The following is a 23,737-nucleotide window of genomic DNA, read 5'->3' as shown; positions in this document are numbered from 1 at the left end:
ATGAATTCCCTTAAGAACTCAAACCTCCCCGAAATCTGACTGAATCATAAAAATCTTCAGCCACATATTTGCCTGTACTCAGTTCCTGACTTCCAAATGGGAGCTCAGTTCCTAAATTGTACACTAGGCATTCTCAGCCCATTCTTAGAGCACTCCCAGATGTTCCTAAAAAGGGCTGAGCAGTGTGTCACCTGAGGTGAAGAGGGACAGAAGTATCAGCTAAGAGACCAAAGTATATCATAACATATCCAAGAGTAAAAAGTAGAAGTTTATCTGAAATAACTTTACTTCTGTTAGTACTTGTTCTTAATTGAAACCAGGACCTTCTGACTAATATGTTTAAATTAATATTGACACAGGGCAATACTTATTTCTGCATAGCTTTTGGCTTTTGCAGTTGCTGTTTTTTTATGTTTTGGTTTTTGACTTTTGACACCAAAAAATGTCCTTATATGTTTTTGGTACTTCAGTGCTTCTCTTATAGCCATTTCTAGATTTTGCAGTGCAAAACTGCAATGATTCCTATCATCCTTTCTTCCAGTTCTTCCTCAATAAACATGTGTTAAATGCACAAGATGTGCCCATTTCCCTACCAACGAGATACAGATAAAGAAACAAAGATACTACCTTACCTTCACGAAGTCCACAGTTTAATGAAAGGCAAATAATGAACATTGATTATAATATAAGAGGACATGGGTTAGTACACATGAGGACATGTGTAGGAAACCCACAAAGCTGAGTTTCCAGAGAAAAGAGCATTCCAGGCAGAGCGCATGTCATGCAGTATGTCAGGTTGTCTAATAATTTTAAGCTTAGATAAATTTAGCATAAAACTCCTTGACATTAGAAGATTATAAGGTCTTCAGTGATACACTCCGTGCCTCACAGGGCAAGTGCTTATTTATAGTAGATGTATGAAGCTTATTTCAAAAGCCTGGCTATGAAAATCCTGTCATCCTGGCACTTTGGAGATCAGACCACATTAAGAGTCCTTTTTAGTGGTTAGTATTTATCTATAAAACTTTCCTTAGGAAAAATGATTTAATAAAATGTCTAAGTGCCTTGTGATAGCATTTAAAGCCAGCTTTCACTATTTGACACTGAGCTTTCTGGTACTCTTATGCATCCTGCTATCTTCAGAGCCAACTTGGTGCTAAACACAGAGCCTTCAATAAATTTTTTTGAACATCTGAACTACTAGGTGCATATGGTGTATTTATGTGTGTTCACACACACAGTAGAAATGCCAGAAAGAAAAAACACTATGAATGGTTTACTTGGGAGAGATGTGAGAAGCAGTATTGGTGATCTTTTCTCCATGATACTTCTTTACATTTTTTTTCTAATTTCACCTGGATTATTGTTAAATTGAACAAAACATCTTGCTTATTCAGCTATCTTGCATGGCTAAGTTCCTTGTGAGTGAATATATAAGTATAACTTTTTGTTCTACATTAGTAAGACTGTGCTGCTGGAAATGATCACAGTCTCTGCTTGAATTCATTTGAATTCGGTAAGTATTTTAGTGCTACTTTCAGTATTATAACGGATGCAGGAGAAGTTGAAGTAAAAAATAGACTAGGTTCCTATGTCAGTTCATCTCCATTTTATAGTTCTTATGTATATTGACAATCTTCAGGGGAGAAAGGTGTCACACACACACACACACACACACACTGTGTTAAGTAATATAAAGTAAAAGAAACAGGATAAGACCATGAAAATATGAAAATTTATATTTGTTGTAATCAAAGATATTCTTTTTTTATTTATTTAGTGAATATAAATTTCCAAAGTACAGCTTATGGATTACAAAGGCTCCCCTCCCCACAACTCCCCCCCCCTGCAACCCTCCCCTTTCCCACTCGCTCTCCCCTTCCATTCCCATCAAGATTCATTTTCAATTCTCTTTATATATAGAAAATCAGTTTAGTATATATATAGATTTCAACAGTTTGCCCTCCCATAGCAACACAAAGTGAAAAAAATACTGTTGGAGTACTAGTTATAGCATTAAATAACAGTGTACATCACATTAATGACCGAGATTCTGCAAAATAATTTAAAAAAAAGATTGATTATTTTTCTTTATCTTTATATACAGAAGATCGCTTCAGTATATACTAAGTAAGATTTCATCAGTTTGCACCCACACATAACCACAAAGTGTAAGAATATTGTTTCAGTACTAGCTATATCATTACTTCACCTTCAACAACCTATTAAATGGACAGATCCCACATGGGACGTAAGTACACCGTGACTCCTGATGTTGTTTTAACAATTTAACACTCTTGTTTATGGTGTCAGTAATCTCCCTAGGCTCTAGCCATGAGTTGCTGAGGCTATGGAAGCCTTTAGGGTTCGCTGTCTTCAATCCCATTCCGACAAGGCCATAGTCAAAGTGGAAGTTCTCTCCTCCCTTCAGAGAAAGGCACCTCCTACTTTGATGGCCCCGTTCTTTCCACTGGGATCACACTCGCTGAGATCCTTCATTTAGGTCGTCTTCTTCTTCTTCTTCTTCTTCTTCTTCTTCTTCTTCTTCTTCTTCTTCTTCTTCTTCTTCCTTCTTCTTCTTCTTCTTCTTCTTCTTCTTCTTCTTCTTCTTCTTCTTCTTCTTCTTCTTCATATTTTTTTTTTCCCCAGCGTGTCTTGGCTTTCCATGCCTAAAATACTCTCATATGTTCTTCAGCCAGATCCAATTGCCTTAAGGGCTGATTCTGAGGCCAGAGTGTTATTTAGGACATCTGTCATTCTATGACTCTGCTGTGTCTCCCCTTCCCATGTTGGATCCTTCTCTCCCTTTTTTTTATCAGTTAGAATTAGCAGACATTAATCTTGCTTGTGTGATCCCTTTGACTCTTAGGCCTATCAGTGTGATCAGTTGTGAACTGAAATTGATCACCTGCGCTGGTGAGATGGCATTGGTACATGCCACCTTGATGGGATTGTATTGGAATCCCCTGGCACTTTTCTAACTCTATCATTTGGGGCAAATCCAATTGAGCATGTCCCCTATTATACATTTCCTCCCTCTCCTTTTCTCATTCTTATATTTAACCGGGATCACTTTTCAGTTAAGATTTAGACACCTCAGAATAGTTGTGTGTTAATTACAGAGTTTACAAAAAAAAAATACTAAAATGGATAAAGTGTTACATTGTACATCAACAGTCAGCACCATAGCTGATCAAGTCATTATTTCTCATAGTGTCCATTACATTTCCACAGGTTACCCTTTGGTGCTCAGTTAGTTGTCGCCAATCAGGGGAAACAAATGATATTTGTTTCTTTGGGACTGGCTTAATTCACTTAGCATGATGCTTTCCAGAATGCTCCATCTTGTTGCAAATGATTGGGTTTCATTGTTTTTGACTGCTATATAGTATTCCATAGAGCACATGTCCCATAGTTTCGTTATCCAGTCTACTGTTGATGGGCATTTGGGTTGATTCCAGGTCTTAGCTATTGTGAATTGAGCTGCAATAAACATTAATGTGCAGATGGCTTTTTTGTTTGCCAATTTAATTTCTTTTGGGTAAATTCCAAGGAGTGGGATGGCCTGGTTGAATGAAGGGTTATGTTCAGGTTTCTGAGGAATCTCCAGACTGACTTCCATAGTGGCTTAACCTGTTTGCATTCCCACCAACAGTGGGTTAGTGTCCCTTTTCCCCACATCCTCTCCAGCATCTATTGTTGGTTGATTTCTGAATGTGGGCCATTCTCACCAGGGTGAGGTGAAACCTCATTGTGGTTTTGATTTGCATTTCCCTGATTGCTAGTGATCTTGAACATTTTTTCATGTGTCTGTTGGCCATTTGGATTTCCTCTTTGGAAAGATGTCTGTTGAGGTCTTTGGCCCATCTCTTAAGTGGATTGTTTGTTTTGATGTTGTGGAGTTTCTTGATTCCTTTGTAGATTCTGGTTATCAACCCTTTATCTGTTGCATAGTTTACAAATATTTTTTCCCATTCTGTCGGTTTCCTATTCACTTTCATGACTGTTTCTTTTGAAGTACAGAAACTTCTCAGTTTAATGCAATCTCAATAGTTAATTTTGGCTTTGACTGCCTGTGCTCCTGGGGTATTTTCCAAGAAGTCTTTACCTGTGCCTATATATTGCAGGGTTTCTCCAATGCTCTCTAATAATTTGATGGTGTCTGGTCGTAGATTTAAGTTTTTGATCCATGTTGAGTTGATTTTTGTGTAAGGTGAAAGGTAGGGATCTTGCTTCATGATTCTGCACGTGGAAATCCAGTTTTCCCAGCACCATTTATTGAATAGACTGTCCTTACTCCAGGGATTGGTTTTGGATCCTTGATCAAATATGAGTTGGCTGTAGATGTTTGGGTTGATTTCTGGTATTTCTATTCTGTTCCATTGGACTATCCATCTGTTTCTGTACCAGTACCATGCTGTTTTGATAACTACTGCCCTATAGTATGTCCTGAAATCTGGTATTGTGATGCCTCCAGCTTTGTTTTTGTTGTACAAGATTGCTTTAGCTCTTTGAGGTCTCCTGTGTCTCCATATGAATTTCAGCATCATTTTTTCCAGATCTGAGAAGAATGTCTTTGGTATTTTGATTGGTATTGCATTGAATCTATAAATTGCTTTTGGGAGAATGGACATTTTGATGATGTTGATTCTTCCAATCCATGAGCATGGAAGATTCCTCCATTTTTTGGTATCCTCTTCTATTTCTTTCTTTAAGGTTTTGTAGTTTTCATCGTAGAGATCTTTAACGTCCATGGTTAAGTTTATTCCAAGGTATTTGATTGTTTTTGTAGCTATTGAGAATAGGATTGAACTTAGAAGTTCTTTCTCAGCTGTAGCATTGTCTGTGTATACAAAGGCTGTTGATTTTTGTGCATTGATTTTATATCCTGCTACTTTGCCAAACTCTTCGATGAGTTTGAGTTCTTCCTTCCCAATTTGTATCCCTTTAATTTCTTTTTCTTGCCTAATAGCTCTGGCTAAGACTTCCAGAACTAAATTGAATAGCAGTGGTGAGAGTGGGCATCCCTGTCTGGTACCAGATCTCAGCGGAAATGCTTCCAACTTTTCCCCGTTCAATAGGATACTGGCTGTAGGTTTTTCATAAATTGCTTTGATTGTATTGAGGAATGTTCCTTCCATACCCAGTTTGCTTAGGGTTTTCATCATGAAAGGGTGTTGTATTTTATCAAATGCTTTCTCTGCGTCTATTGAGAGAATCATATGGTTTTTCTTCTGCAGTCTGTTAATGTGGTGTATCACATTGATTGTTTTGCGAACGTTGAACCATCCCTGCATACCAGGGATAAATCCCACTTGGTCTGGGTGGATGATCTTTCTAATGTGATGTTGCATTCTATTGGCCAGAATTTTATTGAGGATTTTTGCGTCTGTGTTCATCAGGGACATTGGTCTGTAATTCTCTTTCAATGTTGCATCTTTTTCTGGCTTAGGAATTAAGGTGATGCTGGCTTCATAGAAAAAGTTTGGGAGGATTCCCTCTTTTTCGATTGCCCTGAATAGTTTGAGGAGAATTGGGGTTAATTCTTCTTTAAATGTCTGGTAGAATTCAGCAGTGAATCCACCTGGTCCTGGGCTTTTCTTTGTTGGGAGGGCCTTTATCACTGTTTCAATTTCTGTCTCAGTTATGGGTCTGTTTAGGTTTTCTATGTCTTCCTGGTTCAATTTAGGTGGGTTGTATGTGTCCAGGAATCTATCCATTTCTGATAGGTTTCCCTGTTTGCTGGCATACAAGTCCTTGTAGTAATTTCTGATGATTCTTTTTATTTCTGTGGTGTCTGTTGTTACGTTTCCTTTTTCATCTCTAATTGTATTGATTTGGGTCTTTTCTCTTCTTTTTTTAGTTAGTTGGGCCAATGGGGTGTCAATTTTGTCTATTTTTTCAAAAAACCAGCTCCTTGTTTGGCTGATTTTTTGTAATGTTTTTTTGGATTCAATTCTGTTGATTTCTTCTCTGATTTTAATTATTTCTCTTCTCCTACTAGCTTTGGGTCTGGTTTGCTGCAGATTTTCTAGATCCTTGAGATGACTGGAAAGCTCATCTATTTGGTGCCTTTCCAATTTCTTGATGTAGGCACCTATTGATATAAATTTTCCTCTTAACACTGCTTTTGCTGTATCCCATAGGTTTTGGTATGATGTGCTGTTATCCTCATTTACTTCCAGAAAATTTTTGATTTCTCTTTTAATTTCTTCTATGACCCATTGTTCATTCAGGAGCATGTTGTTCAGTCTCCATGTGTTTGTACATGCTCTAGGGATTCCTGAGTTGCTAATTTCCAATTTCATTCCTTTGTGGTCTGAGAAGCTGCATGGTATGATTCCAATTCTTTTGAATTTGCTGAGACTTGCTTTATGGCCTAGCATGTGGTCAATCCTAGAGAAGGTTCCATGTACTGCTGAGAAGAATGTAAAATCTTTCTGTGTAGGATAAAAAGTTCTGTAGATATGTATTAGGTCCATTTGAGCTATAGTGTCATTTAAATCTACTGTCTCCTTGTTGGTCTTCTGTCCTGATGATCTGTCTATCTCTGAGAGTGGGGTATTGAAGTCCCCCAGTACTATTGTATTGGGGTCTAAGTCTCCCTTTAATTCCTTTAACAAGTCTTTTAAATAAACTGATGCCCTGTAATTAGGTGCATATACATTGATAATTGTTATACCGTCCTGTTGAATGGATCCCTTAATCATTATATAGTGCCCCTCTTTGTCTCTCCTAATAGTTTTTGTGGTAAAATTTATGTTATCTGATATTAAGATGGCTACGCCCACTCTTTTTTCATTTCTGTTGGCGTGGTATATCTTTTTCCAGCCTTTCACTTTCAGTCTGTGTGCATCTTTGTTAGAAAGATGTGTTTCTTGTAAGCAGCAGATAGATGGGTTTTGTTCTTTTACCCAATCAGCCAATCGGTGTCTTTTAACTGGATTGTTCAAGCCTTTAACGTTTAATGTGACTATCGATAAGTAGTAACTTTGCCCTATCATTTTTGGGTTTCCTGTGATCTTTTGCTGTGAGGTTTCCTTCCCTTACCTTCTTTCATATTGGTGACCGTGTTTCTGTGTTTCTGCGTGTATCACATCTTTAAGCATCTTTTGCAGGGCTGGATGAGTGGTGACGAATTCTTTCAGTTTCTGTTTGCTGTGAAAGGTCTTTCTTTCACCTTCATTCACAAATGAGAGCTTTGCAGGATATAATATTCTGGGCTGGCAGTTTTTCTCTCTTAGTACCTGGGCTATATCTCACCATTCCCTTCTTGCTTGTAAGGTTTCTGATGAGAAGTCAGCTGTGAGTCTAATTGAGGATCCTCTGAGAGTGGTCTGATGTTTCTGTCTTGCTTATTTTAAGATCTTTTCTTTATGTTTCACTGTGGTGAGTTTGATTACAACGTGTCGTGGTGAGGATCTCTTTTGGTCATGTTTATTAGGGGTTCTATAAGCTTCCTGTACTAAGATGTCTGTCCTTCTCCAAACCTGGGACATTTTCTGCTAGTATCTCACTAAAAAGGCCTTCTAATCCTTTCTCCCTCTCCATGCCTTCAGGAACTCCTAGGACCCGAATGTTGGGTTTTTTAATAGTATCCTGTAGATTCCCGACAATATTTTTTAGGTTTCTAATTTCCTCTTCTTTTCTTTGGTTTGCCTGTTTCCTTTCCTGTTCTCTGTCTTCTAAGTCCGATATTCTCTCTTCTGCTTCACCCATTCTGTTTTTAAGGCTCTCTAATGTGTTTGTCATTTGATATATTGAATTCTTCATTTCATTATGGTTTCTCGTCACTATCACTGTTTCTTGTTCTACTAGTTGTTTCATTTCATTTTGATTCCTCCTTAATATTTCATTTTCATGAGAGAGATTTTCTATCTTGTCCATTAAGGATTTCTGTAGTTCAAGAATTTGTTTTTGAGAGCTTCTTAATGATCTTACCAATTTTTTGAGATCCGCTTCTTGCATTTCTTCTATCTCATCATCTTCATAATCTTGAATTGGGGTGTCTTTTTCATTTGGGGGCATTATAGTGTCTTCCCTGCTCTTGTTACCTTGGTTTCTACATTTGTTTTGCATCTTGGAGAGTGCAGAGAGAGGCTAGTGTCCCAGCTGTTTCCCCCCCCCCCTTTTTTTTTTCTTCCAGTCAGCCTGGTGTAGTTCCTCCTCCCCACCGCGTGAGCTCGGACCACGATCTAACCTTCGCAGCCAATTCTCTGGTTACCTCTGCTTCCAGCGCCGGGGCTCAAGTTCTGTGGGTGGGCTTCTGTAGCTGGGCTTGTTGTTTTCCCAACTCTAGTGGCCCCCGTGTCCGTGGCGCGGCTCAGTGTGGGTTGGGTCGGCGCAGTGTGGCGCGGCTGGGCATTGCTAGGTGCGGCTCAGCGCTGCTCTGTGTGGCTCAGCAGGGCTGGGCGCGGCGTGGCAATGGGCCACCTTACTCTTCCAGTAGGTCCTCCGTGTCGCATCCACTAGATCCTGAAGAGTTTCCTCTGCAGTTTTTTCCTCTGAGTCTCTTCTTAAGGGTGCAGTAACTCCACCCTTGTTAAAATTTCTTTTCCCAAACTGTTTTGTGCGCCCTCACTCTTCCGCCATCTTGGCTCCACCCCTCAAAGATATTCTTAAAAAGTGAAAATTAACTAACCCTAACTGATATGTAGAAATAACTAGTAGGTAACAGTGGCAGAATGTTTATGGCTGATGAAATATTTCTATACATGGGTAAGCAGACAGGAGAGTGGTGTCAGAAGAGACAAGGAAGGCAGCAGGGATTGGATCATGTATAGCCTAAAATCTGTTCAGGATTTGAGGTTTTTGCTATGAAGTACAGTGAGAAACCATTTCAGGGATTTCAGCAGCAGCAGAAAATCACAATGATAAATACATATTTAAAATATCATCCTGGCTTCTGTGAGGAAGAATAGCTTTGGAGGGATTAATTGTGGAGGCAGGTAGATAAGTTGGATAGTTATTACATTGCAAAAACACTTCTTGGTGACTGAACTTAACAGAGCATTGGAAGATTTGACATAATTTGGTGTAGAATTAATAAGACATACAGGTGAATTCATTGGAGAAGGTGTTAAGGCATATTGACTATTGTTATGCCCTGTAGACAGGTGAATTTATTTTTTCATAAAGATCACTAATTTACTTTTTTAAAAAAGATTTATTTTTTTTTGAAAGGCAGAACTACAGAGAGAGAAGTTGAGACAGAAAGAGAAATATCCTCCATCCACTGATTCACTCCCCAAATGGCTGCAAACGCCAGGTCTGGGTCAAGCCAAAACCAGAAGCCAGGAGTCTCATCAGTGCCTTTCATGTGGGTGCAGGAGCCCAAGGACTCAGGCCATCTTCCATGACTCTCCCAGGGCACCAGCCAGGAGCTGGACCAGAAGTAAAGCATCCAGGTCTTGAATCAGCACCTACATGGGAATCCAGCATCACAAATGACAGCCCAACTGTTTATGCTAAAACACTGATCTCTCTAATTTACTTGTAAACAAAATTAGTTTGAGATATCTTTGAGCTTTACAAGTGAGAATTAATTTAATACATTAAGGCCTTAGTTTGTGCCAGAAAATGTAATAGGAACTGGAAATAGAAAGACATAGTCTAAATAAGTGGGAGAAAAACATTTAAACAGGTAACAATTTGTACTAAAACCTACTAAATACTAAGTAAGGAAAAGATATTATGGAAAAATGGGGAGAGCACAACTAACCCTGGGTAATTTGGGAAGGCTTACTATTGAGGCATGAGTTGAATGAAATTCACTTTTTCAAAAGTGAAGATGACTGTGTTAGAAAGAAGTAGCTCTTTCAGAATTATTGAATTATTAAGACCACAAACTAGAAAAGATTGAGGAATGGCTAAAGCATTGTAATTTTGCTAGAATAAAAGGTATGCACATCTTTATTTCTATTATCTCAAAGTTGCCTTTTCTATACTGTAAAGACAACCCCTTTAATTATTAGTTCCATCTCATCCCTCTTTTTAATCAACTGAGTAATAATTATTTTTGTCTTCCTCACACTTGACTCATCAAAATAATATCTCCTGCCCTTATCATTCTATAAGAAATATTTTGCCTAACCATACTGGCGACAATCATGTTGCAAAATCTAAGGGTCCTTTGCCATTCTTTGTTTTACAAATAGCTCTGTTCAATTGTTCTGATGTTGCGCATTCTCTTGAAGTTTCCTCCTCTGCTAGCGCCTGGTATTACAGGTTTCTCTGACCTACTTAAGTAGCACTTCCCGGGTTTTGTTGTTGTTTTGTCCTTTCTACTTCAGCCTGATGTTTCCCAGGTTTCCATCATTAGCGCATTGTGCTTCTCCCCCTATACAGTCTCTCCAAATTATGTCATCTACTTTGATGGTTTTAGTTATTACCTAAATGCTATTAACTTCCAGAATTTCAGCTCTGCCTTGGTTTCAAACTCATAACTCTACTTGCTGAAAATCTCTGCATGGTCAAGCCATAGGTATTTAAACCCAGTATGTCCAAATTTAGCAATTTCACCATTGTGCCCTTTTACCAGTCATGAAATCGGTTTCCACTTGTACCTCTTCTTTCACTTAATGGCACCTTTGTGTCATCATCTTAGACTCCTCTCTAAACCTAGCCACATATCCATCCACTTATCAAGCCTGATTTTTTTAAAAAAGATTTATTTATTTGAAAGTCAGAATTATACAGAGAGGGGTCTTTCATCGGCTGGTTCACTCCCCAGTTGGCCACATCGGAAGCCAGGAGCTTCTTCCGGTCTCTGACACGGGTGCAGGGGCCCAAGGACTTGGGCCATCTTCTACTGCCTTCCCAGGCCATAGCAGAGAGCTGGATCAGAAGTGTATCAGCTGTGTCTCGAACTGGCATCCATATGAGAATGCCGGCGCTTCAGGCCAGGGCATTAACCCGCTGCACCACAGTGCCAGCCCCAATCCTGATTGTTTTAATTCCTAGGTATTCTTAACTCCCTTCCTCCTCTCCATCTGTTCAAATCTTTACTTGACTAAATTATCTTTCCCACATTTGACTATTACAGTCCCTATTACAGTAACTTATAAGTTATCAGTTTATTTGCCTGCCTCTAGATTTATGCTGCTTGCCTCAGTAAATATGTGTCAGCCTTTAGGAAAATGATAAGTGTAACAAATGAAGATTAAAGTAGGTACTAAGGCTACCCTGTGAAGAGAGCCTTCAACTATGGAATTTGGACTTCACCCAGACGGTGTGAGACCAGTGGAGTTTTTCAAGTAGGATACATTGACTTAGGACTGCATGCATATATGTGAATGTGTCTGTGTATTGGACTGGAGGACATAAATGCCAAATTTGGAAAGGTCTGCAAATTGGTAGTGTATGAAGTTTAACCTTCTCTGGAATCCAAAGTACTTTTCCAAAGAGCCTAAAGCTACTTTCAAGCCTAACTCGCTGACTGATTTAAAGTAACATACTGCTTGGAACTGCTAGCAAGAAGAGTGTTCTGATGAGTGAGGTCAGCTGTTCCACAGCCCGCTTGGGGCTAGCCTTAGGAATTTTTGCAAGCCTTTCTTCTAGACCCTTGGTTTATAGTTACCCCACTTCAGCCTGTAACAAGACAGCTCAGGTCAGTGCCCACATTGTAATAACAGCAACTAAGACATATCTAACACTTCCTCTGTGTAGAAACTGGGAAGCATCTTACAAGTGTCATTTCCTTTCATCCCAGCAGTCTGTAAGATTAGCATGATTAACATATCTGAGCACCTGAAACTGCATAATTATTCAGCAAACAGAGTAGCAACAGACTGACAATGTCTATATTTGTATGTTTATCCATACACTTTGTGTGTGTGTGTTTCAGAGTTCTTAGTCATTGTTTGGGACCAAGAAGGGATAGAACATGACTGGTAATAGCTAAAAGGTATAAGGTATCTTTTTAAGGTGACAAAAATGTTCTCACATAAACAAATGATTATTTCACATGACAGTACTAAAATATCACTTTTATACTATAAATGGGTGTATTGTATAACATGTAGTTACATCTCAGTTTAAGTTTAAGATACCTGAAATGTAAGTTGTCTAATGTTAAGAAATGATGTCTGTGAGGAGTGGGATTGTGAATTTTCTACATACATAAATACATGTATGCGTGTGTGAATAACAGATGTGCAGAGTGTTGAAGTATAGAATGTGTTTTCATCAATAAATAACCATATTCATAACAGAAGTCATACATTCTCAGAAACCAGGAATTAGGAGTGGAAAAAGAGGATCTGGAATGAAAACCAGGAAAACAAGAAAGAAGTAAGATCATAGAGGGAGGATGGGGCACCGAGGAACATAAACAGTGTTGCCAATTCAGCTTTTGTTCACTGAGAACAGCAAGAACTGCCTCTGTCTGGAAAGTGTCAGGTATCTGTGCTGGCAGCAAGTAGCACACACAAGACTTCTCTCAAGATCAGTATTCTAAATGTTCAACTGTAATAAACCTTTAGAATTAATAGAGATCATGATGGTGTGGGAACCTATATCAGCAGAAAGGCCCATAGGTGAGGCTTAAAATGCTCTCTTCAAGAATCAGGTACAAGCACAAACTAAAGTTAAGAAAGGAATTTGCCAAACTAAAATGAAAGACATGAGTGTTGTTTTGGACATAGAATATAAGAACAGAGGAGGAATTCAGAGTTCGAGGGAGAGATGAGTGAGGAAAGCTAAGCACAGGTCAGCTCTCAGGGGGCTTTTGTAAGCCATTATAAATATGTTAAAGTTGATCCTAAAGGAAATTAAAAGCCCTTTATCTTTCACTCAGTCATGAGTCATTCATTCAATGAATAGATAACTAGCACTTCCCTTCCACCTATCTTAGGTCATTGGCTAGTGACTCTAACAAAAGGCAGATTTCATGTAAGTTGTATGTGACACAGAGACCTTCATAAAGAAATGAAGACACAAAGAAGCAGTCAAGCCTGGTGTGGTTTTGTTTTGTTTTGTTTTGTTTTGTTTTGTTTTGTTTTGTTTTTGACAGGCAGAGTGGACAGTGAGAGAGAGAGAGAGAGAGACAGAGAGAAAGGTCTTCCTTTTGCCATTGGTTCACCCTCCAATGGCCGCCGCGGCCGGCGCACTGCGGCCGGCGCACCGCGCTGATCCGAAGGCAGGAGCCGGGTGCTTCTTCTGGTCTCCCACTGGGTGCAGTGCCCAAGCACTTGGGCCATCCTCCACTGCACTCCCGGGCTACAGCAGAGAGCTGGCCTGGAAGAGGGGCAACCGGGACAGAATCCGGCACCCTGACTGGGACTAGAACCCGGTGTGCCGGAGCCTGGTGTTTTAATGCTGAATTTGATTACTAAGGGAACATTGTGGAGAAGATAAAACAAAAGGTCAGTTGGGCACACTTCCCCATTGCTGAGTGTCCACTCATCTGCAGAGGTGAGGATGCTCTTTTTCTTCAGGCACAGGGAGGGCGCCTCTCACCTGAGGGCCTCACGATGGGTCAGAAAATCTTTCCTACAGTTACTGTTTCTAAAATTCCTTCATTTTGACATATTTGACATAGAACACAAGCAATGTTCTAACTACTGAGACTCTTTCTATGGACAAAACAGGTAAAAATCCTCTGTTCTTGTGATGATTATACTTTAATGGAGAAAATAGTTCTAAAGAAGTTAATTTTCTCTAAGAATATCTAAAACTTGATTAAGAAAGGAAATGCAGCCCCAGTGGGCAACTTTGTAAATATGATTTTCATAGTCATCATGTAAAGATTGAACATTATTTTAAAACAAGAAATGGCGAGATACTAATTTACAATAGTACCATCATCTGGAAAGAGAGAAAATAGAAACTTCCAGATGAGAGTTACAAAAGAGTTTTCAGTTACATCTGTAATGTGTGTCTATCTGTGTGATTTGAAACAAATATAACAAAATTTTACCATTTGTTAAATCTGGAATATTTTGCATTTGTTCTAGATTTACATACATGTGTAATATTTTATATTTTAAGATATTTAAATGTTTAACAGGAAAAAATAAGGTTTAAACTAAAGACTAAGTTGGGAATTGTAAAATAAGTGTAGGAGAAAACAATTGTGAGGAAATTTCGCACAAATCAATGTGACTCTATTGGTGGTTTGGATTAGGATATTGTAGTAATCATAAAAAGCATTGAATATATTTGATTAGAATATAAATCAATAAAATTAGGTGGCTGATTATCAAAGAAGTAGGGAAAGTCAACAATTTAGGCATTCAGAAAAGTCTCTAAAGGCCTCTGTCAAGACACTTTTGATTATATGGCATCCCCTGCCACATCTCTGCAAAAATGCTCCTAAAAAGAACCTTTGCATTCTGTCAGAGAATTTGGGATGCGTGAAAGCATAAGGTCCCCACAGATCTTTAGTTCCCCAGTCCAGAACTGCGGAAGCACTTCCAGGTGGGTTTGCCAGGCTCTGGCAACCTTCCCACCACCCCATATAAAAGCAAAATGCAAACACAATGTGGCTTTTAAGAAGTAACTCAGTGGGAAGCTTTATGACAGGAAATTAGGATGATTTCCTGCTTTTCTCTCATGAAGGAATCTATCTTACTTAAGTGGGAAGCTGTAAAGTAGAAGGAAGGCAGCGCATATCAATATTTTAATGTCAATAGGAGCATTCTCCAGGAAGTTCCTTTGGTTCCCTGAGTTACCTAATTGCTTTGGAGGTTGAAACCTTTGTGTCTTCACTCAGGGGGAAAAAAAAGAGAACAGTGTTAAACAAAAGGGAGTCGGTGAGAATCTGGGCTGGAGTAGAGGATGAGCTCCAAGAGGGTATAACCATTGACAGATTTTATAACTCCAAGCATTTGTGTAACTCTGTTCTTTCAAATGTTTGTTGTGTTTGTGTTCTTCAGCTTGTCCTACTTCTCCTTGGAATTTTTTTCTTCACTCAATTAATGCATATTAATGCATTAAAGCATATGAAATTAAACCATGGGGAAGAAAATTGCTTTTCATTACTAATAATTATAACTGTCTTAGGCATTATCCTTTGGAATCCTATAAGGTAGATACTATTTTTTGCAGCTGAATTACCAAAAACTCAGGACAATACTCTGAATTGTTAAAGATCACAAAACTAGTGAAAAATCAAGCACAGGGGTTTTATAATAACTTCTCCACAATCATTTACATCCTCATATTTTCAGGAAATTTTGGAAAAAGAAAATATTTTGCTCCTAGATGGTCATATATTGATTATCATTCAGCTGCTCAGATATCTTTCATTTCAAATGTGTTTAAACGGTGGCAGTTATTTTAATTATTGCAATTAAGTTCCGATGAGAAAGTGGGGAGAAAAATCTTTGATATTTATTAATTGTATGTGTTCCTGATTCTTTAGGAGTAATTTTTTGCAAGTTTAGATAGGAAATGTTTATTTGTATTATTATAATTGAAATAAACAGTTCCTTATGATATTAAAAATGAGACACATTTCCAGAATGCTGCTATCTGGCTTCTTGGCTTCTAGTTTGAACAATAATCTGAATAGAAATACATCCTGACCCCTGATTTTCCTATCATTCCTTCATGCATTGCTCACTTATTCATTTAGTAAGAATTATTTTTATCATTTTTGACTATTTTCAACACTAAGTTCTATTAATACAGATGTAAATGGAAGATGCCAGAGTTTCCATTTGTGTGGAATCACATGTCCGATCCAGATGAGGACTGAGTTAAGATTGCATAAATATGATGTATAAAAAAACTTGAACTGTATTCCAGATGTAGTGATAGCATAAATGAAAAAAATATTCATACGCTAACATTGAGTTCCAGCTAAATGTGGAAAATAGCACTATGGACTCAGCACACAGTGGTGATGAAGTCATAGTTCCTGCCCTGAGTTTCTCGGAGCCTATGTGGAGATATTTACAGAAAATGAGCTCTTTTCAAATATGAAATTATCTGGCATAGAGTAGGAACCGTCTTAATACTTGTCTAATGAAATGATAAAAGACAGATGAGGAAATGAAAAAACTGAGGAAGAAAAGAAATTAAAGGAAATGCTAGGAAAAGAGTAAGCATCAATTGCTGTAGGAACACTAATGAGAAAAAATTAACCAAGTCTTGAAAGTTCAGAGGTACCTTTTTAAAGCAAAAGGAATCAATGCATGTGAAAATCAGAAGTTAACCAGGTGATAGAAAGGGGAATTTTAACCAGGTGATAGAAAGGGGAATTTTCAGCTGGCGCCGTGGCTCAACAGGCTAATCCTCCGCCTTGTGGCGCCGGCACACCGGGTTCTAGTCCCGGTCAGGGTGCCGGATTCTATCCCGGTTGCCCCTCTTCCAGGCCAGCTCTCTGCTATGGCCCGGGAAGGCAGTGGAGGATGGCCCAAGTGCTTGGGCCCTGCACCTGCATGGGAGACCAGGAGAAGCACCTGGCTCCTGGCTTCTGATCAGCGTGATGCGCTGGCCGCAGCGGCCATTGGAGGGTGAACCAACGGCAAAAAGGAAGACCTTTCTCTCTGTCTCTCTCTAACTATCCACTCTGCCTGTCAAAAAAAAAAAAAAAAAAAAAGGGGAGGGGGGAGAATTTTCAGGTAGAAGGGAAAAAAGGAAAACTATGATGTGGCACAATTCAGAACAGTCAAGACTAGGAATCCATCAAGGTACAAGAAAATGTGGTATATTTTGATATCTTCCTCCCTGACAAGAAAATAATTAATAATAATTAATTAATAATTAATAATTAATTTTAACCATCCCCAAAGAGATGTAGCATTTACTGCTTTCTACCTCTAGCATCTATTGCCTGTTATCAATACAAACTTACTGCATTTTTACATTTATATACAACTAAGTATTTGAAATAAGACTAAAGCTACAGTGTTGGGAAGTTCCAGGGCTCAATCTTAATCATCTTTCCTATCTACAGTCCCCTCATTGGTGGTCATACCCAGAATCATGTTATTAAATATCATTTATACATGGAGATTTGCTGCATTGAAATTTCTGGCCCAGATCTCTCACCAAATCTCCAGATTGAATATTCAACTGCCCACTTGACATATTTATCTGAACATCTAGTAAAAATCCCATATTCTACATTGCAATGGCTGAAATTCTCATCTTTGAATTCTTCAGCTGCTCTATTCTTAGTTTTCTACATTTCTCCTGATGGCTTAGACATTCTTTCAATATCTCTGGTCAATAACTATAACATTATCTTTTGATTTCCCTCATATCCTTTAGTGAGTCAGGAAATCCCACCTTCATATCCACGATTGCACCACTTCTCATTACTTCCACTAGAATATCCATGGTTTTAGCAATTATCATTCATCACCTTCACTCTTGAAATGAACTCCTAAAGAATCTGCATGATTATTCCTTTGCCTCTACTTACAGCAGCTGCCCAATATCCCCAGCTGATACTGCTTTTTAAAAAGTAAATTAGGTCAGGTTCCTCCATTGTATAAGAACCTACAAAAGTTTCCCTTCTCATTTCAAAGTAAAAGTCTTACAGATGTTTATAAGATCTGGCCTTTGCTTAGTAGCTGGCCTACTTTCCCCTGCACTTTGTCAGGTCCCCCCCTCCTCTCTGCACACACACACATGTGCACGTGTGCACATGCACACACTCACACACACACGCAAACATGGGTCCTTTGTCCTTCCAATATGATATCAGGAAGGCCCTTATCCTACAAGGTCTTGCCTGGAAAATTCTGCCCCAGGTACTCTCATGACTATTATCTCTCCCTTCTTCAAGCCCTTGCTCTAATATTTACCCTGAGCAACCACCTGTTTAATACCACAAACTATCCCCCTCTTACCTAGCTCTACCTCATCTTCTCACCATTCCATGTCTGGCCTTTTAATATTTTTCATTATTTATGTGCTTGTTTTGTTGATAATATATTTTTGGGCAAGTAACTGTTTTGTATATTTTATACAAAACTTGGGAATACGAGGCTCCTAGAACATAATAGTTACTCAGTAAATATTTGCTAAATAAACCAATGCAGAATGGGAGGGAACACATCCTCATATTCTGAGTACCTCTTACCTGTCATGATAAAAGTTGTGTGTTCTGCCAGCTAATTCTTCTGACAACCACCAAAGTTGGGATCGTGACAATCGTTTCACAAAAACTGAAGCCAAAATTCAAAAATATTTGTATTCACAATCACATAGTTAGTAGCAAAGTAAAGCTCGTGTCCTCTTCTCTCTTGCTGTAAAATCTTGCTACTTCCTTGAGACAATGCCATAAGCAACACAGAAGTCACCGTGAGTTACTGGATTCTCTGAAAGGATCTCTGAAATGGAATCAGAAATTTTGTGCACTGGTCATTTCAAATAATGAACCTGAGGTTTCAGTTAATGCTAATAAATGATTTTCATTTTAATAAGATGCTAAGATTCATACATTGATAAATTGTAAAATTCCTTTTTACTCTTCAAATTTCTTAATTTCCAACAATGTATAAATTTGCTTTTCCCACCATATGAGTACACTGATGGTATATTTATATGTAAACATCACTACTCCAGGGGAAGGAATGGGCCGAAAGTCCCTCTCAATGGAACTTCTCTAAACAGGTCCCAGAAGAGAACAATCTGGTTTTCATCTTGCCAGAAACCATGGAATGAAAAATGCACACCATATTCTTCTTCACAATGATAAAGTTGTGGCCAAACCCAAAACCCTGTCATCATGGTCAAAACCCACTCTGATATGGCCAGACTAACGAAAATAATGTGGTTTCATTGATTTCCATTTTTGTTAAATATAGTCTACTCAAACTAAATTGTCACATTTCCCCCTAGGAACATAAAACATAACGGAGTGCTTGCCACTACATTATCTAACCTACTTGGAAAGTGGTTCTTAAAGCATTGCATATTATATGAATAATATGAAGCAGATAAATGTTTCCAATCTTGACACCTCTTAAAATCACATTAAGTGGAATGAAAAATTCATAGAGTATTATGTGCTGTCTTGTACTTACAAACAATTTAAGACAATATAATACCATTTACTTGAGGCTGTGTATTTATAAGAAGGCTAGAAATATAAAATAGCCTGGCTTTTCCCCAGAAGAACATAAATGATATGATAAAACACATAGGCAATTTAGTATATGTGAGTCACTACTGTTTTATGCATATTCTCTGCTTCCCCCCTGTTTATCACTTCATAATTATTATGCCATGGTTCAAGTCACATATTATCCTATATGGTCCTCACACTAATCCTTAGGATGTAGGCAGTTAGGTATTATCATCTTTCCAAAAGCTTTTATTGGTTTTCCATCTGAACTCTCAGCAGTAATTGCCTGGGATGTCGTAATTCTCTTAAGGCATATTAGTACCAAGCTGTAGAATTTTTCTGTGTATCTGGTTTCTGGATGTGGCTGATTCCTCTACATATCTTCTATTGTTTTCCATATATGGATTTTTCCTTATATGATCCCTTTCAAATGCTCTTCATTTCCAACTATACCTTAGTTTTCTTAACTGAAAATAGGTAAACTAATGATACCAATGCTACAATAAAAATGTTGTAGGTATTAAAGAAGCATAAATATATGGTGCTCAGTGCAAGGCTTACCATGACAATAATAGAACCTGAACATTTATCCCATATATTCCTTTTTAAATTTTATTTTTATTTATTTGAGACAGAGACAGATCTCCCATTAGCTGATTCATTCCCTAACTGACCACCACAGCCAGAGCTGGGCCAGGATTAAGCCAGGAGCCAAGAACTCAATCCAGTAGGTATCGAACTAGTTGAGACTTCACCTCCTCCCTCCAGGATGTATATTAGCAGGAAGCTGGAATGAAGAATAGAGCTGGGGCTCAAACCCAGGCACTCTGATATGGGATGCAGGTGTCCCAAAATGACATCACAACCACACCAAACACCTACCATACCATACACTCGCCCAACCCATACATTATTTTAAAGAAACAAACAGTTTGTTTTCTATTGGCACAGTCCAGATTCAGTGTCATAGTTGGGTGGCTGTTCAGTAATGTACACTGAATGAGAAAGTGAATGAAAGATTCTAGCCATGCTATCTCAAGAATTTCCAGTTTCTTTAATGAGTAGAACAAACCATTAATCTTTTAATATGTGTAGAATTTGCTCCAAATTTTTTTTCTGCAATTAGCATGAACATTACATTTTATTAAATATATAGCAGTAATTAGGGGACACTTACAAAATAATGATGCTTGAAATTTAGAAATCAATGGACTTGGGATGAGAAAGAGGTCATTTCTGTGGAAAACATGATTTTGCAACCAGCAGTTGAAAAGGTAAAATAAACCCAGGCCTTAGAACAGTCCTGGTATGTCTCACAGGAGAAGAAAAAGCAAAGGTTTGTGAGAACACAGCAGGGCCTAAAAGGTGGATTCAAAAATTCTGAGTCATAAAATCAGAAAACCAACAACAGTAGAAAAATATTTTCTTAGTATGCAGCTTATTTCCAAAAAACCACAATTTTATAAGTGCTATATAAACACTTAATGAAAAGGTTCTTGCAGTGAATCTGCTAAGTTAGGAAATGCAGAAAGGAATTAATTGTAAACATCAATGATAGTTCATATTATACACATAAAATTCCACTGATAGTCCGTTGATTTGAAAGTGATGACTTGTATATTTTATGTCAGTACATTACAGGAATAATTTTAAGCATGTTGACTCAGTTCTAAGAAACTGCCTCACTGATTAGTCATTGGATTTTAATTTTCCATCCATGAATTCTTCTACAAGGGTTTTCCAAGATTAAAGCTATCATTAAAAATAAAGGAATTCTGAATTATTTTTTCTTCATGTACAGAAAAACAGCAAAATGCAGTAAAAGGTGCATATTCACAGGAAACACAGGTATACAAGCTGAAAATGAAGTGTATGTCTCCAAAGTCCCACCTGCCCTCTTCTCTTTTTATGTAAAACTTCATTCATCCAACCTAGTTAACCGCTTATGTGTGAGAAATACTGTGTTTGCCATGGGAATCTTGGCAATAAGCAAAGAAACAGCCTCCTGCTCTCAAATTACTCAGCTACCTCATGAAGCAGAGTAGCAAAGACAGGCACAGGCCAGGAAGTCCTTTGACTACATAGGATGAACGTGTCATTCAGGCTTAAAGAATCAGAAAAAAATCATGCTCAAAGAGGATCTGGAAAATAGAAGTGCAAATAGGAACCAGTAAAGAAAGAGAGGGAAACCATAGAGGGGAAAGTTTCTCAGTCAACACATTTTCTTATTTAAACTCACAAGCTGTGTTTTCCCCGTTCTGATTCATCTGCAGTATGACCGGAAGTCATATTTTTCAAAGCTATTTGCTAAAAATGTGTGTCTGTGATAATCCTCCCTTTAGCACTCTGCAGTAGTATTAAATCATTCTTTGTGTCTTCCTTATGAAAATACATCTTTGTGTACAATTTAAAATTCCCCTATTAAGTACAAAAAAAAGATTAAAATAAAAGCTGTAGTTCTAAATGTTCAGCTCTTTTAGGGAATTTATTAAGGGAAACTATAATAAATCTTGAAGGGCAAGAAGTAGTTGGGTCCAATGACAACTGAGCAGCCGTGAATTTACTCTGCAGCAAAGCTGGGCATGTCCCATGATCAATCCATGCCCTTCCTTGCTTTGGATTTTCAGTGTCCATTCAGAAGATATTCTGTGCTAGAAACACAAGAGCAATAACTTACTGCTCAGTGTTTCCTGCCAGCAACACTCAGGACACAGACCAGGAAGAGAATCTTTCCAAAGAGTCTGAACCAAAAATGGGTCTAATAAAGTCAGGATAACAAATATCAAATACTTATGCCACTACAGCCCTGGCTTGCCTATGACAGATGTTGGTATTTAGCCATGATTCTTTCTTACTAAGTAGCCCCAGTACTTCTTCCCAGGGAGCAATTGACCAGGTAACCTCTCCAGATAGAATAAAAATGAATAAATAAATAAGTAAATAATCTCAGTCCCATATGTTAACCTCTCTTATTAAATCCCCTCTTGCCCCATCTGCAAAACTGAGATAATGACATTTATCTCACTTACTACAAAGATTATTCACAATTTTTTGGCTAGCACCTGAGATATAGTAGGCAGTCATTAAAATGAGTTTCTTTTTTTTTTTCTCATGATGATGTAGAAAGGAAACTTGTCTAACAATTTGGACACAGACTACATTTTTATTTGAGGAAGTGATCATGGTATGTTTTATTGCATGCTAAGGCAATGGTAAAAATTAATCAATCTTAGAAAAAATGCCTTCCCTGCAAATGACTTGGGGGCTTTCATTGGTTTGGTGTTTTTCTGCCCTAGGGAAAAAAAAGTTGCAATTAATAACCTTCTTGGGAACACTGAATCTGAACTTAACAATTACATGGCACTTGTTTAAAAATTATGGCTATTTACTGTGTTACTCTTTGTTCTACAAGTATTTCCAGTGGATTACTCAAAGCAAGATTAGCAAACATAAGATGTGTATCCAATGTCTAGCCCATAAAAAGAATATACCCACTGTTTGACAGATGTAAGCCACTAAGCTAGTTATACAACTTGCCCCCACTGCATATCTTGCCTCTCAAAGTCAGATGTAAGTGAACTGAATTTAGACTTCTGCCGAGAGCGGAACATATTTCTGTAACTTGGGACTTCATAATGTATCATCAGTTTGTTGAGAATGAATAGACCCATACATGAGAATGAGAATTATACATTTGGATTACATAAGGACACTTGAAAAAGTCTGCAGAAAAACTTTTGCACTGAAACAAATGTCTTTGAGTTCCAGTTTCCATGAACTGTTTGAAGTTCCCTCTTATAATGTCTTAGGCTGCTTTGTACTGCCAGATACAACAGATTGAATAGCACAGATTGGGCAATTTATAGAGAAAAAATGTTATTTCTCTCAATTTTGAAGTCTAGGAAATTCCAAATCAAGGGACAAGGGCCTTCTGCTGTGTCACACTGTGGCAGAAGGAGAAGGGCAACAGGAGAGCATCCATGAGGAAGGAAAAAAGATATAGAGACAGAAATAGAGATGATGGGGGCCAATGCTATGGCAAAGCAGGTAAAGCCACTACCTTCAGTGCCGTTATCCCATATGGGTATCGGTTTGAGTCCTGGTTACTGTGCTTCCAATCTAGCTCCCTGCTGATGTGCCTGGGAAAACAGCAGAAGATGGCCCAAGTGCTTGGTCACCTGCACTCATGTGGGAGTCCCAGGAGAAGCTCCTGGCTCCTAGCTTTGGATCAGCCCAGCTCTAGCTGTTGCGACCATTTCGAAGTGAACCAGAGGTTGAACAACCTCTCTCTCTCTCTCTCTCTCTCTCTCTCTCCCCTTTCTCTTTGTAACCCTGACTTTGAAATAAATAAAGAAATTTTTTTTTAAATAAAATAAATGGAGATAGAGGGCATAGTGATATAGAGATTGAAATAGAGAAAGAGGTAGAGATATAGTCCTCATGGCTTTATCATCTCTTAAAGGTCCCACTTTTCAACACAGTTGTATTAGGGATTAAATTTCTAATACATGAACTTTACGAGACACAAAAACCATAGCAAATAGTAAATGTATTAACTGTGAATTTCTGTGTAGACCATGTGAGTGAGGACTCTGAACAGTGCTGAGGATTCATTTGTGAACAAAGCAGACAAACCCACTAGCATCATGGTGCTTATGTTCAAGTGAAGACAAAACATAGCAAATTAATAAAACAAATTAGAATTATAAGAAA

At 38.2% G+C, this 23,737-nt stretch overlaps 1 protein-coding gene across 3 annotated transcripts in view; it reads left to right on the top strand.

Moving 5' to 3' along the window:
- Positions 1-23,737, top strand: part of GRM5 (glutamate metabotropic receptor 5) — a 553,498-nt gene that overhangs the window by 452,932 nt on the left and 76,829 nt on the right. The gene's annotated exons all lie outside the window — the stretch shown is intronic.

The sequence above is a fragment of the Lepus europaeus genome, chromosome 7 (assembly GCF_033115175.1).
Source record: "Lepus europaeus isolate LE1 chromosome 7, mLepTim1.pri, whole genome shotgun sequence".
Lineage (NCBI taxonomy): Eukaryota > Metazoa > Chordata > Mammalia > Lagomorpha > Leporidae > Lepus > Lepus europaeus.
Note: the sequence above shows the minus strand (reverse complement) of the source record. Positions and strands in the feature narration are given on the sequence as shown.